The following is a 22,743-nucleotide window of genomic DNA, read 5'->3' on the forward strand; positions in this document are numbered from 1 at the left end:
GGACGCTCTACCACTAGACCACGGAGGCGGTCTTCAAGGTAAAGAGGCTCTTAGACAGTTACCACTTTGGCTAAAGCCACAATCAAGGATATGGTGCTGGCGAATCTGAGATTCGAACACACGATCATAGGATTCTGGCAGGCCTAAGAGACATAGACAAGAAATGCGGCGGCACAGGCGACAAGAGCCAATGACAAAAAGAGTCATGCGAAACACGAAGTATTTCATTCTTAAACGTCATCTTTCTCTTACTAGAACCAAGGAGCCGACATGTAATGTCTTTCTGTTCAATCGATACAAGAAGTGTTTCACCTTTCAACATCATCATTCCCTTACTAGAACCAAGAAGCCGACATGTAATTTCTTTCTGTTCAAGCGAAACAAGAAGTGTGTCACCTTTAAACGTCATCTCTCTCTTACTAGAACCAAGGAGCCTTCATGTAATTTCTTTCTGTTCAAGCGAAACAAGAAGTGTTTCACCTTTAAACGTCATCTTTCTCTTACTAGAACCAAGGAGCCGACATGTAATGTCTTTCTGTTCAAGCGAAACAAGAAGTGTTTCACCTTTAAACGTCATCATTCTCTTACTAGAACCAAGGAGCCGACATGTAATTTCTTTCTGTTCAAGCGAAACAAGAAGTGTTTCACCTTTAAACGTCATCTTTCTCTTACTAGAACCAAGGAGCCTTCATGTGATGTCTTCCTGTTCAAGCTGCTGAATAATTGGTTTGAAACAGTCGTTAATAAATGCTCGTTACTTGAAACAGATTACATGATGTGATTTTAACAAACTTAGATGTTAACCTTCTCTTTTGCTTTTGTTTGAAATAGCTCAATCAGCCCCGCGTCCTTGTTTGCTTTCAGAGCGTCTTAATTCCGAGGTGTATACGTTCAAAGAAGGGAAAGGTTTACTTGTTCACAATGTATTTCTCAGTCCCCGCCTGACGTCAATGCTGACCTACACTGTGCTAGGTCACGTTGACATGACCTTCAACTACTGCAGTTTATTCGAGTTCCAGACAGTATCAATTACATATTGTACATGCATGAACGTCTTTAAATATTACAATTATCATATTTCATTCAGTGGAAGTCCGCAAGGATTCTTTTGATATTACATTGTTTTCACCAAAGTGCTTATGCTGAATTGTTTAAATCAGTCTTTGATTTTCCGTTTTACGTGTATAATTAATAACACATGTAAGTTAATTCTAACTAAGGCAGTACACGTACAGCTATCTGACATCAAGATGTGGTGTGAAAAGTATCAATATGACAGATTCCTTGTCAAATAGCCAAACAAAGGTTAATAACGGGGCATGCGTGTAAAATGTCCAGCTTTTCGGTGAAATCACCATGTCTTGTCAACTTTTACACACAAAACCTCAACTTTCACAGACGTCCGTCTCCTTCAGCTGTTAAACTGACAAGGCAAGGTTGCCGGGAATACATCCAGGTGCCCCTATATCCTGCCTCTGCTACTGTGCATGCATTGTCTCTGTGAGTGTTTGTGTCATGCCATCAACCTGCCAGGATATGTATGAAGTAAATTATGTATTGTTCTGCATACAGCTAGTGTCTAGAGAACATAGTGTACTGTTCCTGCCTGTGTGTGAGGATACTTCGTAATTCAAATAAGGTCTGATTATATAAATATAAAATAGACTACATATATAACCTGTCATCAAACGATAAGAAATGACCGCGTGGACTTTGGCGGGAAACTCGACGGTTTCGTCAGTGTTAAAGGTTTACGGAGAAGTTTTCCTTTTACGTCTTAGAGTTAATTGACAAACCTCGGACGATCTGTTTGGGAACACATGACTGAAGAGGCAATAAACTAAATCAATATTCGTCAAACGCACTTACTCAAGTGAGGAGTATGTCCATCACACTTAATTAAGTGATCTGCTGTCGGCTGTTCCATAAGACCATTGCATCCAGCTACACTTAAGTAATGTGACCGTGTACAGCTTCATATAAGCACGGATTTCGAGATAACCGATTTCCGAGATGACGAGAGTTGTGACACGATCGAAATATTTTATGAAATCCCCCGAACAATATCAAAACATGAGATTTTACTTAAGTGAGTTAGTGAGTTGGGTTTAACGCCGCCTAGAACAGTATTCCAGTTATATCACGGCCTGTCAGCTTAATGTGGGAGGAAAGCATGAAGTGATGCAGGTCTCAGACGTTTACTACTTAGGTGAAACCCACCTGTATGGTGCTGACAAACCTAGAAACAGAATCGGGGCGAACCGGGATTCGAAACTACGATCATAGGTTAAAGCGTGCCCAGGGGACGCTACACCGCACAGTGAATTTCGGCGGCTTAGTAAACTAGGCCACCCGTGCCCACATTTATATTTGGAATAACTCCCTGTTATTGCTGAATTACAAAAGTACACACACAAAATATGTCGTTAATCTTGTTTACATATACACTTCCATGTTGACAAGCACGGCAGATCAACATATAAAAAAAAATAACACAAACCAAACAACCATTCACGCCGACTGAGGAGTATCACAATCGTAACACGCTGTTTGTTTGTAGGCTGGTATTTGTTTGTGTTCTAAGTATTTTCTGTGTCAAGCAATCCAGATTCCTGTGGCATTTGAAACTAGGCCATTTACGTGCATGGTGACTGGAGTTCACGAGATGCCGTTGTTATCGTGAAGGGCTGCACCACCCAGACTCTGAGCATCACCAGCTTGTCTGGTAAAGATATCAGGAACCACACCGAAACTTGAAACATTATCGTACTCTTAATTACCCAGAATGGTAGAATATGTGCTTTGTAGGGACCGGCAGGTTTTATGACCAAAAAAATGTTCAAGAAAATGCCAAAGAATATTTTAGTACAAACACATATCGATTACACACCAGTCACAAACAAAGAAAATCGTTCGGCTTCTTAGAGTAAACAATTGTATGTCTTGACATACCCGTCTCCACCTAAATTACCAGACACCACCCCAAACATATTAAATAGGGTAGTGATGCAGTTCATCTCTAAGTGTAACCTACATTCGTCCTATCTGCGCTGCGGTCATGGCCAGTGTTTGGTGTTCTTTCAGTCTGAAAACATGTTTACCGAAGATGGTGGTTTGTATGATACACAGGTTTGTTTTTGTTTAAGTCTTCACCTCGCGATATGGTGATATTCAAATTTTGGCATGTACAAGGGACACCACTATGTTCGCCCAGTAGTTTCAGTAAACAACATTGCAAACAGCCATGTTGCACTGTGAAGACTGACATGCAGGAACACAACATCTATGTCGGGTTGTGGGATCTGGTTTGTGTTGTTGTGGGACTGAAGCACAACATTCACTGTTATGTTGATGAGTTCTATAATCGATACTTTTTTTGAAAGAAGGCGTATTTCAAGTACAAGACTATGATGGGACATAAGCATGGGGTCTGCTACTGAAAACCACAGTATCAGTCGCAACGTTTGTTGTTGTTTTTTTAACGCCGTACTCAGCAATACTACAGCTATATGACGGCGGATCCGTGAAGATTCCGGGGTAGAATAGGTCTTCAGCAACCCATGCTTGCCGTAAAAGGCGACTATGCTTGTCGGAAAAGGCGACTAACGGGATCAGGTGGTCAGGTTCGCTGACTTGGTTGATACATGTCATCGATCCCAATTGCGTGGCTCGATGCTCATGATATTAATCACTGGATTGTCTGGTCCAGATTCGATTATTTACAGACCGCCGTCACATAGCTGGAATATTGCTGAGTGCGGCGTTAAACAACAAATCAACCAGCCAACCAAATATGACGGCGGGCTGTACATAATAGAGTCTGGACCAGATAATCCAGTGATTTACATCATGAACATCGATCTACGCAATTGGGATACGATGTTATGTATCAACAAAGTCAGCGAACCTGATCCCGTTAGTAGCCTCTTCCGACACGCATAGTCGTTTTTTTACGGCAAGCATGGGTTCCTGAAGACATATTCTAACCCGGATCTAAAGAGTCAGACAAACATAGGAACATAACAGTGTTCGTGATGTTCACTGTCCACTGAAATAATATGACAGTTATGGCCGTTATTTACTGAACGGTAAAAACCATGAGCAGTTGATTGAAATGGATAACTCGCAGACCTGTTAACGACCCGCTTTGGAACTGCTCCCTTTGGATGCAAATAATTAAATTGCAATATACTCTTGAAACCATGGCAAATTTAATTAACTAAATACCATTGCTCGGGTCCCCAGTCGTTCCTAATGATGATGAAATGTGGCCTCTGACGTAATAAGCGTCAGGTTTTCATGTATGCTTTCGGGTATCGTCATCTTACTTCAGCGAACCGTAGTAGTGGTAGTAGTAGTAGTAGTGGCAGTAGTAGCAGTATTAGCAGCAGTAGTACTAGTAGTAGTAGTAACAGTAGTAGCAGGAGTAGTAGTAGTAGTAGTAGTGGTGGTAGTAGTAGTAGTAGTAGTAGTGGCAGTAGTAGCAGTAGTAGTAGTAGTAACAGTAGTAGCAGCAGCAACAGCAGCAGTAGTAGTAGTAGTGGCAGTAGTAGCAGTAGTAGTAGTAGTAACAGTAGTAGCAGCAGCAGCAGCAGCAGTAGTAGTAGTAGTGTTGGTAGTAGCAGTAGTAGTAGTAGTAACAGTAGCAGCAGCAGTAGTAGCAGCAGCAGCAGCAGCAGCAGAAGCAGTAGTAGTAGTAGTAGTAGTAGTAGTAGTAGTACAAGTAGTAGTAGTATCACAACTAGCTTTAAGGATAGCTTAGTGCCTGCATTTTAAATACTCAAGCTAACAAATTCCAACCATGAAATGACAAATCACCATCGTTCACCAAATTCGTCCCTTACAAATTATGTGGGCGCAAGATGCAACCTAACGGTGTTCGCCAGAAGGGGGAGGGGTGTTGAAAGCGTGTCAGTGTTCCCCTACGGTGTCGATCCTTGCTCATGAGGTCAATAACTGGGTGGGCTCGTCCGAATCGATTGTTTAGAGGCGCCTTCATATATAGCTGGAATATTGCAGAGTGTGGCGTTAAACAACAAACACACACTATCTGAAAATGTGTTTGTTGCAGATCCCAATTTCCAAATAACAAGCTCTGGGAGTGGGAGCGACTATTCTCTAAATGTGTGGTTCGTGATACATGCCGAAGCAGGACATCTCACAGCTAATTAACACTGGACACCTTCTCTCAACAAATCTGTCCTGTACGTCCATACAAGCAAGTCTAAGTTCTAAAAAGTAAAATCATTCAATGTCATGTCTACTTTCGAGACTTCATTCTTTTGCTTCCTTGCGCATCTTTGACAAACTGTGTCACTGAAACACGATTTACTTTGATATAGTGTCATATGAACATGAATATATGTCGCTTGTATCCTATGATACAAAGGCAATGGAAACACCAAGGTAATGACTATCATGTGCCCCGTGGAGACCCGGGTTAGAAGGTGTTCAGCAACTTATTCTTGTCTTGTCGTAAGAGGCAACAAACGGGATCATGTGGTCAGGCTTGCTGACTTGGTTGATACAGGTCACCGTATCCCAATTGTGTAGATCGATGCTCATGATATCAGTCACTGGATTGTCTGGTCCAGACTCGATAATTTACAGACCGCCGTCATATAGCTGTAATATTGCTGAGTGCGGCGTTAACGAACAGACAAAAATAGCATGGTATGGATATTTGTATTCGTATCACTGTCATGAGAGGAGAAATGGGTCAAAGCGACAAGAGAGCGGAAGGTCCGGGGTTCGATCCCCAGCCGCGTCATACCAAAAGACGTTAAAAGATGGTACTTTTTGTTACCCTGTCTGGCGCTCGGCATTTAGGGGCTAAAACAAGGACTGGTCGGCTCGGAGTCAGTATACTGTGTCTGAGTGGGGTATTCATGTTAAACTGCGGCATGGTATCTCAGTGAGCTAGCACTATAAATCGGCATCAGTCCGGATTAGTACAAGCAGCCACACACACATACACGTGCATGTACGGCGCTATATAAGTGCAATAATCTTGGACGCGACGTTAACAACCCCATTTCACCTCACCTCAAAGCGACAAATTGAAGAACCCCCACTCATGAATCACAATATAATAAGTAAAGTTACACAGTGAGTGATGACACCATGTGTTCGCGAAACGAGCATGTCTTTCCCTACCATCACATCAACCATTCGGGTTATGCATTCTTACAATCAGTCTACCTTAACTAAAGCCACAATTCCTACAAATTGTTGAACCCGGTCACATCTAATCATTTGCTTTTATTTGACTTATTATTTTATTAATATCACATCAATGAACCAAAAAAAGGGTTGCAACAAAAATTGCAATGCAATCCCCACAGTGAGAATGCCATGGTTGTTTTGTTTACTCGGCAAATCTGTGTAAATACTCAAGTCCGAGCAATGCATTGATATTGTGAGCAACGATCCACGCTGTAGTGGTACGATGAAATCGATAAACGATGGTACTCCAAATCATCAAGCCTTATCACTCAATTTATTAAGTCGCCTCTCACGCCCAGAATGTGCTGATCGAGGACCTATTTCACCCAGAATCCCCATGCTGCTCTGTTGGTTGTATCGAGTTCCCTACTGTCATCGCCACAGACGGTGATTTAACTTATATGATGCATTATGAATTTCAGCATATACCTTTTATCATTTTGTGGCTGAAACTGGTTTGTATAGAACAATGAGATATATTCCCTCTGAAACAAAACCCCATGAGAAGTATCCATGGCCAAAATAGCGTCAATGCTTAATTCATCACTAAATTTAAGAGTAATAAGTATTGATGATTAAGTAGCCTGTGGATCGCGCTACACTGTCGTTTCCATTGGGAACATAGGCACACTGAGGAGATTGTTCATTAGCAATATGCCGATATTATTTGTGTCACTGGGTCAGGGGAGTGAGTGGGCGAATGTGTTTTTACGCCGCAGTCAGTGATGCAGATATATCACGGCGGTTTGCAATCAATCGAGTCTAGCCCTGACAAACCAGTAGCTGATATCATGACGAAATTCCAAAACCGTCGAGGTGTGATGACACGCCATCAACCGAGCTTGATTACCCAACAAAGTTTACTATTACGCCTCTTATGACAAGCAATATAACGCTGGGGACCGAACAATTGTACGATTGTACAATTGTATTCCGCAAATATACAGCGTTCACTCGCAAACGTGCCGTATGTATTCGCAACTTTCCAGCGTTCTTTCCGCAAAAGTCCTCTGGCCTTCAGTTGGTCCGTTTCACTGACAGTCGCATGATTTTAGGAAATTTCGACAAGACATTCTTCGATGCCATCACCATACAAGAAAAAATATCTTATGGGCATTTTGGATAATACAATCAGTCAGTGTCCTAGAAAATGAACCGATCTGAAAACCTCGAGTAAGATATAATGTTGTTTTTTATAATTATTCCATACATCACGTCGGGAGAAACTACACACTGTTTCACACATTGTACCCATGTAAAAACTCGAACCAGGTGTTAAGCGTGACGAGCAAACCCTTACACCACTAAACTAACCCATTGCCCGCGTTGCGTTTGAGGAACCGGATGATGTGTAACAGGTACCTGTATCAACGTTTACAACAGCATCACCCCGGAGACCTAGCTGCTCTGACATGCTGACTTATTTACAATCCCGGCCTATATCAGGACCAGAAACTAGAGGCGTGCCTCAACATTGATGACCAACTGAGATAGCCTCTGGTGTCAAGTTATTGAATATCTAGCACTGACAGTAATTACCCAGAATATAGCCACTGCTACTCTACTTGGGTTGGACTGAATATTAAAGTATAAACAGTCGAATGTAGATAAGGAATAAGGATAGAGTCGCGATAAAGTTGTCAGTGATGAGGTGTAGGATATGGCCGAGCTTGAACTAAGTCCTATACTATTTAAGGAGTTGTTCTTGTTTCCAGAACGGTGTATCAATTTCCACCGCGAGTTTGAGTTTGATGTGGGGGTTTACCTTTATGATGACAGTCATATGTGAGTTGATTTTACCCTGTTTTGACACACATCCAGTCCTACCATACCGTTGAACATAAGTCATGGATCAACACATTGTACGTTTTGAGAATCGATGCGACAAGAGAACGCTTTAACCACTAGGGTACTCCACCGTCCTTAAAACTCGGATTGGTCCCGTTTGAATATCAAAATGAAACTGATGATATGGAAGAAAGTGGCGTCAACCCATCATCACGTATTTGCCTCCAGGACAAACCTAAGGATATCTTCTCTACGTAGTCTATGCGCAACACGTATATGTGTATTCACAACGGCCACAAACTTCTGATCTGTCATAAAGACCCTAAACAAATATTTCAAATACATCCGCCATGCAAGTCTATACTAGGTATAGTCTTATGCGTCATTCATGATGAGCCTGATTCAGTAACCCATATCTGAGTGTGAGCATTAGTCTGTCATACAGACCCTGAAACAAATATATCATATCCAATACAGCCCATGCAAGTCTATACTAGGTGTAGTCTTATGCGTCATTCATGATGAGCCTGATTCAGTAACCCATGTCTGAGTGTGAGCATTAGTCTGTCATACAGACCCTGAAACAAATATATCCAATACAGCCAATGCAAGTCTAAAATATTTGGCAAGTATAGATTACTGCAATATCTGAAAATGAAGAGAGTCTCTGGGCTCCTTTTTATTGTATTTTATTAACATTAATAATTTAACATTTAACAACTTCTCTGTAAAATATTTTCATTTCAGAGACATGACGAGTCTAACACAGTTCATATTGCCCGTACAATCTTCTGGTATGCCTCTCAGTCCGGGTTTGCACATCTCCTCTGGGAGACATATGGCATAGGACAACATCGCTGAATCAACAATAATGAGAAGTTATCATGAAGTATTTGATATTCAACCAGAGGGTCATCAAGTATTCGAGAGAGCACTCGATATTGTTACAAAAACAAGCGTTTCAAAAGCAAATAAGCTGGGTTTTAATATGGAGAAGAATATACACTGAAACGTCGATCCCCATGAACACAGTTTTTTCTCTCTCTTTTGTGACACATGCACAACGCACTGAGTGCAAAGGACTAAATTGGTTCACGTAATGCAATGGTTCAGTTCCTGCAACACCAGATCGTGTGTTACGCATCCATTGCGAGAGCAAACTTATTGAACCGAAGATAAAAACTGTCGTTCTTATTCTCGATTATATGAATGGCATGTGATTATATATCCCATGTAAAATAACCGGTTGTTCTCTGTGGCGCTTTGTGCCAACAAGCCCAAAAGGCAGCAAGTTTGAGTTCAGTTTCTTGCAACTGAAGCATAACATATTATGCGATTCACAATGCCTTGGAGATGTAATACTAACAGCACTGCCCCCAGACAGGTCGTGGTCGGATCGCAATGAAGTTATAAAACGAGGTTAGCTGGTGCATAACAAGAGAAAAACATCTCCTCGGTGTCACTTGGTATGATCACAATAACAAAATCTACGTAATCTTTGCGCCCATCGACTCTCTGGCAGCAGTGAACTGAGGTGATAATTGATCAGGTGCATGACAGCGAAGATATATCCGTCTCACGTTACTACTAAAATACACACACATATATATTCTGTTGACGTTTCCTATCAAACCTGATTTGAGGAGTATAGAGGACTATTTATACCGAGAAACGTTCCGTAGTACAAAATGAGGTTCTTGATAAATTTTTCAAATGCATTCTTTGGATGAGAACCATTACTTCAGATTTTTAGGTGTTTAAGTCTTTTATCCATGTGATATCAAAGACAATATTCGACGTTCCGCCTGACAAGAGATGTGGTGCATTGTAATAAAAATAATGAGGCTAAATTAGTATGTATTGTTTATTCTTAGATGTATATAATCGTAACTAGCTTCGCTGGCTTTAGGTATGTAATGTTTCCTATTCACCCGATGAGGGGACGAGGAGACGTGAAATGCTCTGTGTGTATGATAAATAAGTTGTTATCCATAATATTCCTAGTCATAATATTGCCTATTCGCCTAACATACCGGTGAATCACGGAATAATGCATCCCAAGTTCTAGCTATATAGCGTCATTTTGTCAATAATCGAGTCTGGGCCAGGCAATCGTTTTGTTAACTGCTTAAGCAATGATCCACTCCGTCTGGCCTCAATGACAGACCATCAGTTACGGCAACACAACCAACTGCAATCACCCGATACATACTATGGCACATCCATCAGCGCCAGTAACAAAATTTAGCCATAGTAACAAAAAACGCGTGGGAAAACTGGCTTAGAATAGTTCACCGACAATCTGTGCTGGTCATACGAGGCGACTACATGCATGTAACAGATGGTCAATCTCAGTGACATCGTTAAATTTCGTATCGGACGTTGTTCTTATAATCCAACTGGTTTACCTGTCCCAAGCTCGGTTATTTCCACGCAAGAGTCACTCAGCTGGAATATTACTGAGTGTGGCGCTTAACAATCAAACAAGCAAAAGAGACCAGTTATAATAAGCAACGTAAGATTACGTAAACCACTCCAGGTAACCAGCAGAATCAGACAATAGAGAAGCGATAAATTCAGGGATAAATGGTCATCTCGCACATTAATATATCCCACGATGTATTTGATAGTGATGCATAAACACATATCTCATTTTAATACAATCGCATAATGGACTTTACTTTCAATAGAAATTTCTTACACCTGGTATCATCACTATTTGATAGTGACTCATAAACAGCGTCAACTCTGCTTTATGCAGAGATTTTTATTGGATATAGACAGGGTTTTGTTGCTACATTGATATTATTATTGTGATAATGGAAACGGTTTTGACATTGTTTGCGACTTTTACTATTTGATTCGCAATGAATATGTCAACACACCAATTACATTGGAGGAAATGCCTATCAACGAGTACGCGTCGTATACACGGAGGTAATAGATGGATGTTTAGCGGTGTCAGTGTGACCTCATGCTACTTGTGACTTATATGTCTGGTAGAATATCGACTTCATGTTATATGTTGCCTTAGGAAATCGCTATTTGATCGAGGAGAGGTCCCTTCTGCTTGCTTCCCACGGGAGACAACAATACCTGTATTAGGTTTCTGAAAAATATGAAATGTGAAGAAAAAACGAAATACCGAATTTTAGTTGAAGGATATGAATTATGAATACACAAAATGTTGATTTCGCCAAAGATTATAAGGGCGTTAGGCTTCAACTAAACAATTATCCCTATAGCATACAGACTTTATTTTTAAGATGGGCAATATGTTCCACGGTTCGTTGACCATGTTAAATCTAGACCTACTTACTAACGACCAGTTATCGACATTTTTGTTCGAGTCATTTCTGAAATATTTGACAAAGAAAATTTTAACTTATAACTTTGCGGTTTGTGATACACGCAGCAAAAATGCTTTAAAAACGCGTGATTAGATTTCTGTTTCTGAAATCAAGCAGTCAATCTTTCCCGTCGACGTCCCTGTAACTATCGCCATCGACAAGACACGTCCCACGTTATGAAAGGCTAGGGCTGCCAGTTTGCCTGAATATCCCTGTTATCATGACCAAGAGTGAGTGAGTAAGTGAGTGAGTGTGGATGGGTGGTTGAGTGAGAGTTTAAGCAAAATTTCAGTTATATCAAGGCGAGTCAGCTTGATGTGGGAGGAAAACCCGAAACGATAAAGGTCTGAAACTAATTTGGTGAAACACACGAGCTGACACACCTTGAACCATCACCCCACGATCATTGATTCCTGGTGAGATGAGGTGAGATGAAATTGCGTTTTACGTCGCGTTCAAGACAAGTCCTTGTTTTAGCCCCTTTATGTCCAGCGACAGGCAGGGTAACAACAAGTACCATCTTTTAACGTCTTGGTATGACGGGGATCGAACCCTCGAGTTTCCGCACTCCGGGCGGACGCTCTACCATTAGACCACGGAAGCGGTCCCTGATTCCTGGTACGTGTAAGGGTCTACACAGAGTATACCGACGCCTTCCCCCTCGTGAATAGTGTATTGCACTACTTTGAAATAATACATCTCATTATTCCTTTATACAAAATGGACCCGTGAAGATCCGGGGTAGAATAGCTCTTCAGCAACCCATGCTTACCGTAAAAGGCGACTACGCTTGTCGTAAGAGGCGACTAACGGGATCAGGTGGTCAGGCTCGCTGACTTGGTTGATGCATGTCATCGATCCCAATTGCGTGGATCGATGCTCATGATGTCAATCACAGGATTGTCTTGTCCAGACTCGATTATTTACAGACCGCCGTCATATAGCTGGAATATTGCTGAGTGCGGCGTTAAACAATATACCAAACCAAACCTTCATGAACACAATATGTCAGTATATAAATTCCCCGTGGGGATTCTAGGTTAGAACAGGTCTTCAGTCACCAATGGTTGTCAGAGGAGGCGACTTAACGGGTGGTCAGTTTCTTGACCTTGGTTGATGTCGTGTCAACGTAACCCGAAAATTATACAACATGTCTGCAGAAGCCATAACATTAGCAAACTTTTTTTTCTAGCAGATGGGGTGTAAGCCTTTTTTCACATCATTAGATGTGGCTGTTGTACAAACAATCTTAGCTTACATTATCTTCTTTCAATGTTCAACATTTCGATCACTCCTTTTTGTGTTATTTCCACTCCCCCTCCCAGTCCCACAGTGCATTTTCCACGCACCACAGAACACTGCATCATCCGGCCATGCAACCATCGTGTACTAGTTGCCCTGCGCCTCCGGAGATGAGCGACTTGGTGCACACTAAACACATGGAGAACCAAGCGTTTTTATTTGACATATAGTCAATCGTCTGATTTCACCAGCAAGGCGGGTGCTCTGTTCGTCTCATATAATTCATAATCACCGATCTGGGTGTTATAAATACATCAGTTTGACCTTTTTTTACGGTCGGTTACGATTTGCACGTCGAAACGATGTCGGAGTAGGGGGAAGTATTAGTCCTGCACCATGACCGTGGAATATATTTATTTTATTTGAAAAAATAATGAAGAAAGCAAGTCTAGCCAAGTCTAGCCAGCTCATGCTAGCTCTATTCCACAGCACTGAAATTAGCATAGAGAATTTTATTTTATTTTTAGAGTCAAGAAGGATATTGTGTAGTATAAGATTTCAGAGACTAAATGTTATTCTAGGGATGTATCTACAAAGACAAATAACAAAAACTCCTATCTGGAATGTCGAATTTCATCAGAAAACCTTACATGAAAGAGTTACGTGTGAAACCGAATTCCATCGGGTCAATGGCCTCCTTGTTAGGAAGGGTTAAGCACTTGAACTAAGATTTTCCTCTCAGTTGCAAAGTACAGTCAATTCGGAATAAAACGCATTCTCCAAGGTCCATAGCAACCACAGCAACCGAATGGATCAGTGGTCAGGCTCGGTAATTACGCGTCATCGTACCCCGACGGAGTTGATCGTTGATCAAAACTTTCAATCACTGGTTTGGCTGGTCCAGACTCGATATCTACAGGCCGCCGTCATATTGCTGAAACATCGTACTCCGACGGCGTTGGTCATTGATCAAGCAATTTTTAATCATTGGTTTGTCAAACTTTCAATCAGTAATCATTGATCAAACTTTCAATCACTGGTTTGACGATTATGTACAGGCAGCCGTCATATTGCTGAAGTATTGCGAGTTTAGCAATCATCTACGTGATATTGTAACAATGCAGCTTGCTGTACATGCGATTCGGGGGGGCACGGGTGGCCCAGTCGTCTAAGGCGCCGCGATTCGCTGTGCAGAGTTGCGTCCCTTGGGCACGCCACAAACCTATGATTGTTCGAATCCCGGTTCGCCCCGATTATGTTTCTAGGTTTGTCAGCACCATACCCGTGCTCGTGGGTTTCACCGAAGTGGTAAACGTCTGAGACCTGCATCACTTCGGGCTTTCCTCCCACATTAAGCTGACACGCCGTGATATAACTACAATACTGTTAAAAACGGCGTTAAATACAACTCACTCACTCACTGTACATGCAATTCAACAGTGATATCAAAATTCAGTGCGTTCAGTAACGTTGATTGTCATTTTTCGGATATTGACTTCGTTACTTATCTAAAGCCAACGTCTCACCGAAAACTAATCTCCCATTAAATGAAGTATCAGTGGTACCTACATTGGTTACAAATTATTAATGACCTGCAGTAAGATACTTGAGGTGGATCACACCGATAAGAGAGGCAGGTCACGATGTACTACGTTGTCAAGCAGGAAGATGCACCTGACTTCACGCGCCACGACTGAATGCATCTCTCCCGGTTACAGATCACAAAGTGTGTGAAACATAGTTACATGTAACAGTGTGTTGTTTATAGTGTTGATGGAGGGAAGGTGGCGTGGTGGGTGTATAAGTTTGGCAGATGGTGGAGTGTAAGAGTGGATTTAGTTGTGTAAGAGTGGATTTTGTGGAGCGTAAGAGTGAATTTAGTCGTCAGTGTAAGAGTGAATTGGGTGGTGTGGGAGCGGATTTAGTGGTGTGCCTAAGAGGGGATTTAGTGCTGTGTAAGAGTGGATTGGGTGGTGTGGGAGTAGATTTTGTGGTGTGTGTAAGATAGTTTTTAGTGGTGTGTGTAGGAGTGGATTTAGTGGTGTGTGTAGGAGTGGTTTTAGTGGTGTAAGACTGGATTTAGTGGAGTGTGTAAGAGGGGATGTAGTGGTGTGTAAGAGAGGATTTTGTGGTGTAGGAGTGGATTTAGTGGAGAGTAAGAGTGGATTTAGTGGTGTGTGTAAGAGCGGATTTATTGGTGTGTGAAAGAGTGGATTTAGTGGTGTGTGTAAGAGTGGATTTAGTGGTGTGTAAAGTGGTGTGTGTAAGAGTGGATTTAGTGGTGTGTGTAAGAGTGGATTTAGTGGTGTGTGTAGAAGTGGATTTACTGGTGTGTGTAAGATTGGATATAGTGGTGTAAGAGTGGATATAGAGGTGTGTGTAAGAGTGGATATGGTGGTGTAAGAGTGGATTTAGTGGTGTGTGTAAGAGTGGATATGGTGGTGTGAGAGTGGATTTAGTGGTGTGTGTAAGAGTGGATATGGTGGTGTAAGAGTGGATTTAGTGGTGTGTGTAAGAGTGGATATGGTGGTATAAGAGAGTTTTTAGTGGTGTGTGTAAGAGTGGATATGGTGGTGTAAGAGTGGATTTAGTGGGGTGTGTAAGAGTGGATATGGTGGTGTAAGAGTGGATTTGGTGGTGTGTGTCAGAGTAGATCTTGTGGTGTGTAAGGGTTGATTTGCTGGTGTATGTAAGGCTAGATACAGTGTCAGGGTAAGATAGAGAGGTGCAGCGGATTAAGATGGACATATAAAGGATGAGGGTGAAATAAATAAGGGATGATGAAAGAGTATAATGAACTACTTAGTTCCTTGTGATGGACCAAGAATTAAGGGGCTACCGAGTCCAAGATGTATCGTGGCAGATAGTTAGGGATGGGTCCGCTGCCGCAGGGGGTCTACAACAACACAAGGTATATTTATACCTTTAAGGATAAAAGGATTTGTAAACGACGTCACAGTCACGGTTGACGTGGCGGGTATCAGACTGTTTATCATAGATGGGTGAGGGAAATGTGCATTGTCGAGTTCAGAACAGTGACTGGAGGATGTTAAATTGGGTTTAGCGGGTAAAGATGAAGGGCGAATAGGTCATGAACGGGCCTGGGGATGTAACTGTGCATCTCAGATGTGGGTGATAAGTTAAATGTGATCTTCATCAACAGTAGAGGTGAAGGTGAAGTTAAACGGTGGAACTCATGTCGCATGTACAGAGGACTAGCTATTGAAAAAGTGGGATTGGGATTATCACAAGTGCGGATCATGTTTCAGATATAGTGATTCTGATGAAGACATTATGATCTTCGTTCGGGGATGAATTCAAAGATAAGGTAACGGCGAGGTGATTGTATTAAAGATATGGATCTTGTATTGGAGGTTAAGATGAATATGAAGAACAAAGTATTCAGACCCGTATATTTTCTAGGACAGTGATCAATGATTCAGGAGTAGACACCTTGGTCAAATCCAAATAGTTGAGAGCTCATTTCGGAGTAGTGGGTTATGTATTTATAGCTAAATCTTGGAAGAAGACAATAGTCCTGCTCCATAACTGTGGAATATGTTTATTTTATGAAAAAACAAACACAATCTAGCTCGATTCCACAGTCATATTATTTTGGGGAGAAGATCGGTATTTAAGTCCCTCATCATATCAGAGAATCTTGGCCAGATGACAGCCTAGCACTGGCAGTGCTCCCATCTAGTTTATTGTAACAAAATACAGCTAGCTAGGCAGTGGGGAGAGGCATTGAGGGGATACCAGGGGGCAGGGTGACCTGGGATGTCTGATCTCCACACATGTGGTTATCATATGAAATCAGCATGGGGAAAATTATATTTTTATTTTTAGAGTCAAGAAGGGTATTGTGTAATATAAGTTTTCATAGACTAAATGTTAGTCTAGATTTTCAATAGTATCGGACTACCTGACTAGTGTCTGTTCCTGTAAATGTCATCCAAAATGTCCTGAAGATTTGTTTTATTTCAAATCTAATAATGATATGGATGAAAATCCTTGCCCGTTCACTTTGTATGGAAAAAAAACATGTGGTTCTTTAGAACCTAATCAGGGAGGATGATTGAGGTGAAGAGGTGGGGGTAAAGGAAGTCGCTGTCACTGGTGACGCACAGCTGATACAAAAGAAATTGCAGCAAAGGGTAATACAACCTCAGTCACAAGTGTTAATTCACACGCCTCATCAGTGTTAATATGTCATCACAGATGCAACTATGGAGTCACCCGACGACGATAGACTAGAATTACCCGTCGGGGTAATAACCATCAAATCGTTTTCCTGTTTTCTTTGTGATGAAATCAGTCCAGATTTACAAAACAATCACACATGCTCTGGTTCCAAAGTCAATTCCTCTGTTCCAGATAACCACATTCCCGTCCCAATTCCGTCTCCCTGGTGTGGATAACCATTTTGTCCCGACTTAATCACACCCCTTTCTCTGTCCCACAATGCAAAGAATGTCCGGAATATGAGATCAGTGTGACGCTGACATAACTAACGTCTTAATGTCTAACGTCAGTCAAATCTTAACAGTCTCCGCTGGTCCTGACTTTCTCGTAATGGACTGTAATTCAAATGTACAGCCAGCGGCAAGTAGTTAGTGTCTATCAGAACAAATCATTACTGCCGTCTTAACTACGTACGTAGCCGGCCACAGTGCCCTGTAGTTGAGATTAGGAAAACAGTCCAATAGGCGTTGAATGATCGCCGCACCGCCGTTAGATACTATCTTTTCTGCTGGGACATTTACCTATAGAGTATAGAAGAATTTCATGTTATTGGTAATGTTTACAGTAGGGTCGGATCACAATGCGTGACCTTGTGGCAAGCTCGCATATATGAATACATGCCTATCTGGGTCACAAATACCAGCGTCTACAATTTCGCTGCTTTGATAATGGATGTAATGACCCGCTCCAACAGCTGACCGTGGGGTGTCTAGAACGTTAACTAACACACTGGGTAAGACTAGCATCTAGTCTCTGAAATTAAAATATTTTACAGAAAAAAAGTTGTTAAGTTATCTTAATACAATATACTAGGAAAGGAGCCCCTGCATGGACTCACTTGATTTCCTGAAACTGAAGTAATCTAGACTTGCCAAGTGGTACAGACTTGCATGGGTTCTATTGGATATATTTGTTTCAGGCCTGAGGGCCTGTATGACATACTAGCCTGTGATATTACATGTGCATAATTCATATGTGAGCTGAGTGTATGGATGAGAAAATGCTGAGCTGTATGGAATTCTGCGCGAATATAACTCATGCCTCTATCTTATATCTAACAAATGTTTTAATAAGGAGTCCTGGTTCGATGGCCTTGGATTATTAATCAGGCCTTCAAACAACACTCGCCTGATAATATATCTTTTGTTATCATCTTCAATCCGCCAAAGAAAAAATACACTTATCAGATGCGACAATGTCTCAGTTTCACAAAAGGTGTACATTTCCAGACCGATGGACTGAAGCAAGATGTGCATTAGAATAGGACCACTGCGTCTTATCATATTGTTTGTTCATTTCTGTCTATTCTGAAAACATTCCATCAACTCACATGTCTTTAAAATTAGCAAACTCTAGTTAAACGCACTAATTATTTTCACTACAGTAAGATGAAACTTTCCTCCAGAAATATTCCCCAGATTAAAATTCTAGAAGCGAGCCAAGATTTAGTTTCACAAATTACATGCATATTACTGAATGCATATATACGTGTTTTGAACAAACTCTCTTGAACAAGATGTATTACTATTATTTCTTCAAAATATCAGAATAATGCATCACGTTTATAAATTTAACTCTGTCGTAACGAAAATAAGACACAAAACCGTACTTATCTCAAACGCGCTGTAGATGCAGACTACGCAGCCAGTGACGAACGGTGTATCATCGTTGATGTGCGTTCTGCACCTAAGTGCAAACGAAGCCCCTGACCACACGTGGTGCTGTATATCTATGCCTGGCGCAAATATTGTTACTTGAGACAGCAGGATGCTGTCAAAATATGTCAGGCTGTGCATTATCAGCATAGACACTCAATTAGCGTAATCAAATCTGCTCTTAATTTTTAAATTTCGCTTGCATGTGTGTGAACATTTGTAAACAAACACAACAGTTTTTTTGTGCAATGCATGCTGCTGTACGTTATACACTCAAGTGCAGTCAGTATTAAAGACCCCTCGACGAGCGTTTCAAGCAGATTAGGGGAGTGGCGCGGGTGCCCCCGGTTGCGCAGGGAGTGTTTACACTTTTCGCGAACTCCTGATGTCAGCAATGGTTTTCAGTGATTCATTCATATAAGTGTCACCGCTATTTTATGCACCAATTGGAATCTGTTTCGTTGGATAATCGAAACTGGTTATTTTCTGGCGTTGACGTTTTATATGTTCTTGGTTGTCCCAAGCGAAGGAGTTGCAGTCGACTCTCCTAAGAGTTTACAAACATAAAGGCAGCTGACTTTCGACCTTTCTGTGAGTACGTTAGTTACGATTGAACGTTTCGTTGGCGATGTTTTAGCCATATAAAGACATATCTGTTCAGGGTATCACGCTCTGGACATCATTAGTTATGTGTGATTTTAGTTTCTGTTTCACTTTATCAATAAACATGATTAAAACATCAATATAAAACAAAACGGTCTTGAGCGAATGAGTGACTCGGGAGATAAACCTAATACGTTTTGACACATGGGGTACTGCAGTCTAACTGTATATTAAATGCTTCTTTATTTATAATTGGAACCAAGCGTTTAGCATAGGAATGTTTAAAACACAATGGGATTATCTCCATTTCAAGATCACGACAAGAGAGCTTTAACAACGGTGTTTTCTTGGAATGCGTACTTACACATGGACAAATAGGCCAGCCATAACGCACCGAACAGGGGTCAGGGGTAGACTAACATATAGTCTCTGAAATGAACATATCATACAGAAAAAACAGTTGTTCAGTTATCTTAATAAAAATCTAATAAATAGGGAGCCCAGTGATTCTTTTCATTTTCTGATACTGCAGTAATCTAGAATTGCCAAACATTATAGACTTGCATGGGCTGTAGTTGATATAAATGTATCAGGGTCTGTAAGACAGACTAGGGTCAGAGCTGGTGACCAACATAAACAGAAATACGCAAGTTACAATTACTTATATTATTGACTCCATAGTAGTTCAGTATATACACTGTTTCCAAATATATTTCATGAAATAACTCTCAAGAGAGATATATATATATATAGAATCCGCAATAGAAACGTCATCACGGATAGACATATGAGAAACCTTATTTGTCCAAACACTGTAAACATACTTTGAAACATATTAAAAAGATGAAACTTGGCAAACTGATCATCAAGGTTGATATTAAAGTGTCAAATGTTCTAAAGTGAAATACAACACTAGTCTCTGATTAAATGGCATCACAAGTAAGTGTCTCGTGTGTCCGCCATGTGCATTGATGAATGCCGTGCAACGTCGATACATGGAATGGATGAGGCTGTTGATGAAGGCCCACACTCTGAGGAACGCCTTGGTCGGACGTCATTCAGCCGTCTTTGAATCTCGTCCCTCGGGTGCTCAGTAGCATTTAAATCGGGACTGAGGGCAGGCCACAGCATGGTTCTGGTGCCATTCTGATGGAGGAAGTCTCTTGTTGCTCTCGCAGTGTGGGCATGGGCGTTATCATACTGGAACTCGTGGTTGCGGCGACGTGCCAAATGAGGTATGGCGTGTGGTCTCAAGACTTGATCAATGTACCGAGCTGCTGTGACACCATTGTTTTTCCCGGGTCCGATGTTCTGGAAGACCACAGGGCCGACCCTCTGTGTAAGACCAATTCCAACCCACACCATGATGCTCGGACCACCCCACGAGTCTCTCTCAACAACACAAGCATCCGAATAACGTTCCCCACAGCGTCGGCAGACACTCTCTCTCTCTGCCATCTGCTGTTGAGATACAGTAACGGTTCTCGTTTGAGAAGAGGACTCTTCTCCACTGCTGGTGGCGCCAATGCTAGTGCTGTGTTGCCCACTGAAGACGGTCCCGGCGATGATGTGGTGTCAGAATCGGTCCTCGGTGTGGCCTGTGACAGTGGAGGTGTCTGCTCGTCAATCGTCAATGCACGGTGTCCGCACTGATGTGTCGCTGGTGTGTCCCCATGGTCTGTCGAGCAGTTTCCGCAGCAGTAATAAAGCGATCTTGATGATGCTGATGAAGAATCTGACGATCCTGACGTCGGGTGGTGACCCTTGGTCTTCCGCTACGTGGTCGGTCATTTGTAGTGTTGGTGGTCTGGTACCGTTGCTGGAGCCTGTATATGGTCCTTACGTGGAAATGCATTGGCTACTTGCCAGGCGGTTTGTCCAGCTTGCAATCGTCCAATGGCTTGGTGTCGCTGATTTCTTGTCAATCTTGGCATGCGGTAGCAATTCAATAACAAATGAATGTTATCCGATCTGAGTGGATTTTTATAGGGCAAGAAATGGGGGAACGCATGTGCGTTTCAATTTGAACGTAACTCAGGTGCATAGGGTTACCATGGCCGTTGCCGTGATGCGTTTGGGCGATCGGTTTTATTGTCATCTGTTTTGTTTTTTATCATCAAATTTCATTTTTCAGGACAAAGTAATGTTAAATTTTAGAAACTTTGACAAAAATTACCCAGATATTTAAAAGACAACTTTTCATGCAATGTTTACTTGGGGTGACGTCTCTTTTGCGGTTCAGAATATTTAATTTCAAGGCATTCTGTTACATATTTGCATATGAAGTCATTTCATGGAAATCAACATGACGTCTTTCTATTGAAGGGGCGACAGGTTACAGATATATTGACAAAAATGCTGAACTAACATCATTTCTGAAATAAATGATTAAATCACAGTGTTTTAGTCATAAAGAAGGTGTACTCATTGGTTGGTTTGAAACAACTCCCCAATTACAGTAATACATATACAGAATGACGATCTCTCCACCCCAAACTTACTTATAGCCTACTTCTACTCTTAACTGTCTAAATAGTTGTTCATGGTGACAGTGTCGTTTATTAATTGCATGAATCCAGATTTGTAAGTACATAGATAGAGATTATTATACGAGCTCATTATAAGAGCATGTGTCATACTGATTTTACGAAACGAGTGTCAGACTTTTTGTATTTCCTGAGCTAGAACGAGGGTAAGACATCAATTCTTTCATGAGTTTCGTAAAATCAGAGTAACAGACATACGAGTATAATAAGTTTGTTATTACCCATTATTTCTTTGCTTGAGCTCCCCTTTAAAAAATGCCCAGATCACGACTGCCGTCTTAGAAAGCAACAATTGTCGAATGACGTCAATAATCTTCAGCTGACTTCGTTTTTAGTGTGACGTCATTCTGACCTTACGTCACAATAAGATCCGAGTGAGTGTGTTAAAATTTAACGTCGCATCGGAATTACTCCAGCCATATAGCGACGAGAACAAGGAGATATTATAAGATTCGAAAGACGTCAACAATGCCGTCCACATGACGTAAACAAATTCGTGCGCATGAAATGATATTTGCACTAGTGCACATATGATTTTTATGAACTCGGTTATTTCTAACCTTATGGGTAATTAACAGTAGTATTAGCATGAGTCAGTTACAATGTAGTGAATGAGCGAGTGAGATAATATACGTTTGCAGTCAGTCATGTCACACCGGGAATCGGCTATATTTTCAGTACCCAGGTTGGAATCAAACCCGGGTCCGTTTGTGAAACCAGACTGTCCTTGTCCTACTCTGCCTATTCTGGGTAATACATTAAACGGCGAATTAACTTAACATCAAGCGTATGATCTCCTTATTTTTCACGGAGGAGAATTAATCAACGATAAAAAAACCGTGTTGACTTAGATACCCTTCTACGCGACCTTCACCTTTGAAGTTCAGACCTTCTGACGCATGCGGAACAGGTCAGCTGTGACGATTGATATCAATGGACACGATGGCCGTAGTGGGCAGTAATTAACCTGCTACATGTGGTCAGTTGTCCGGCCATAACCTCTAGCTGCGTAGTAGAAGTGTGTCGGAACGATTTCAACTTTTGACCCGCGGAGTTATTGGAGTCTGTGATGAGGTTCCATCGACTTAT

General features: G+C 41.5%; 1 protein-coding gene across 1 annotated transcript in view; it reads right to left on the reverse strand.

Moving 5' to 3' along the window:
- Positions 1 to 18,531, reverse strand: part of LOC139453169 (uncharacterized) — a 65,740-nt gene extending 47,209 nt beyond the window's left edge. Inside the window, exon 1 of the mRNA XM_071234801.1 lies at positions 18,460 to 18,531. The gene's annotated coding sequence lies outside the window, so the exon portion shown is untranslated. The remainder of the gene's footprint in view (positions 1 to 18,459) is intronic.
- Positions 18,532 to 22,743: the final 4,212 nt, after the last annotated feature.

The sequence above is a fragment of the Haliotis cracherodii genome, unplaced genomic scaffold (assembly GCF_022045235.1).
Source record: "Haliotis cracherodii isolate W230 unplaced genomic scaffold, xgHalCrac1.p SCAF_9, whole genome shotgun sequence".
NCBI classification, from domain to species: domain Eukaryota; kingdom Metazoa; phylum Mollusca; class Gastropoda; order Lepetellida; family Haliotidae; genus Haliotis; species Haliotis cracherodii.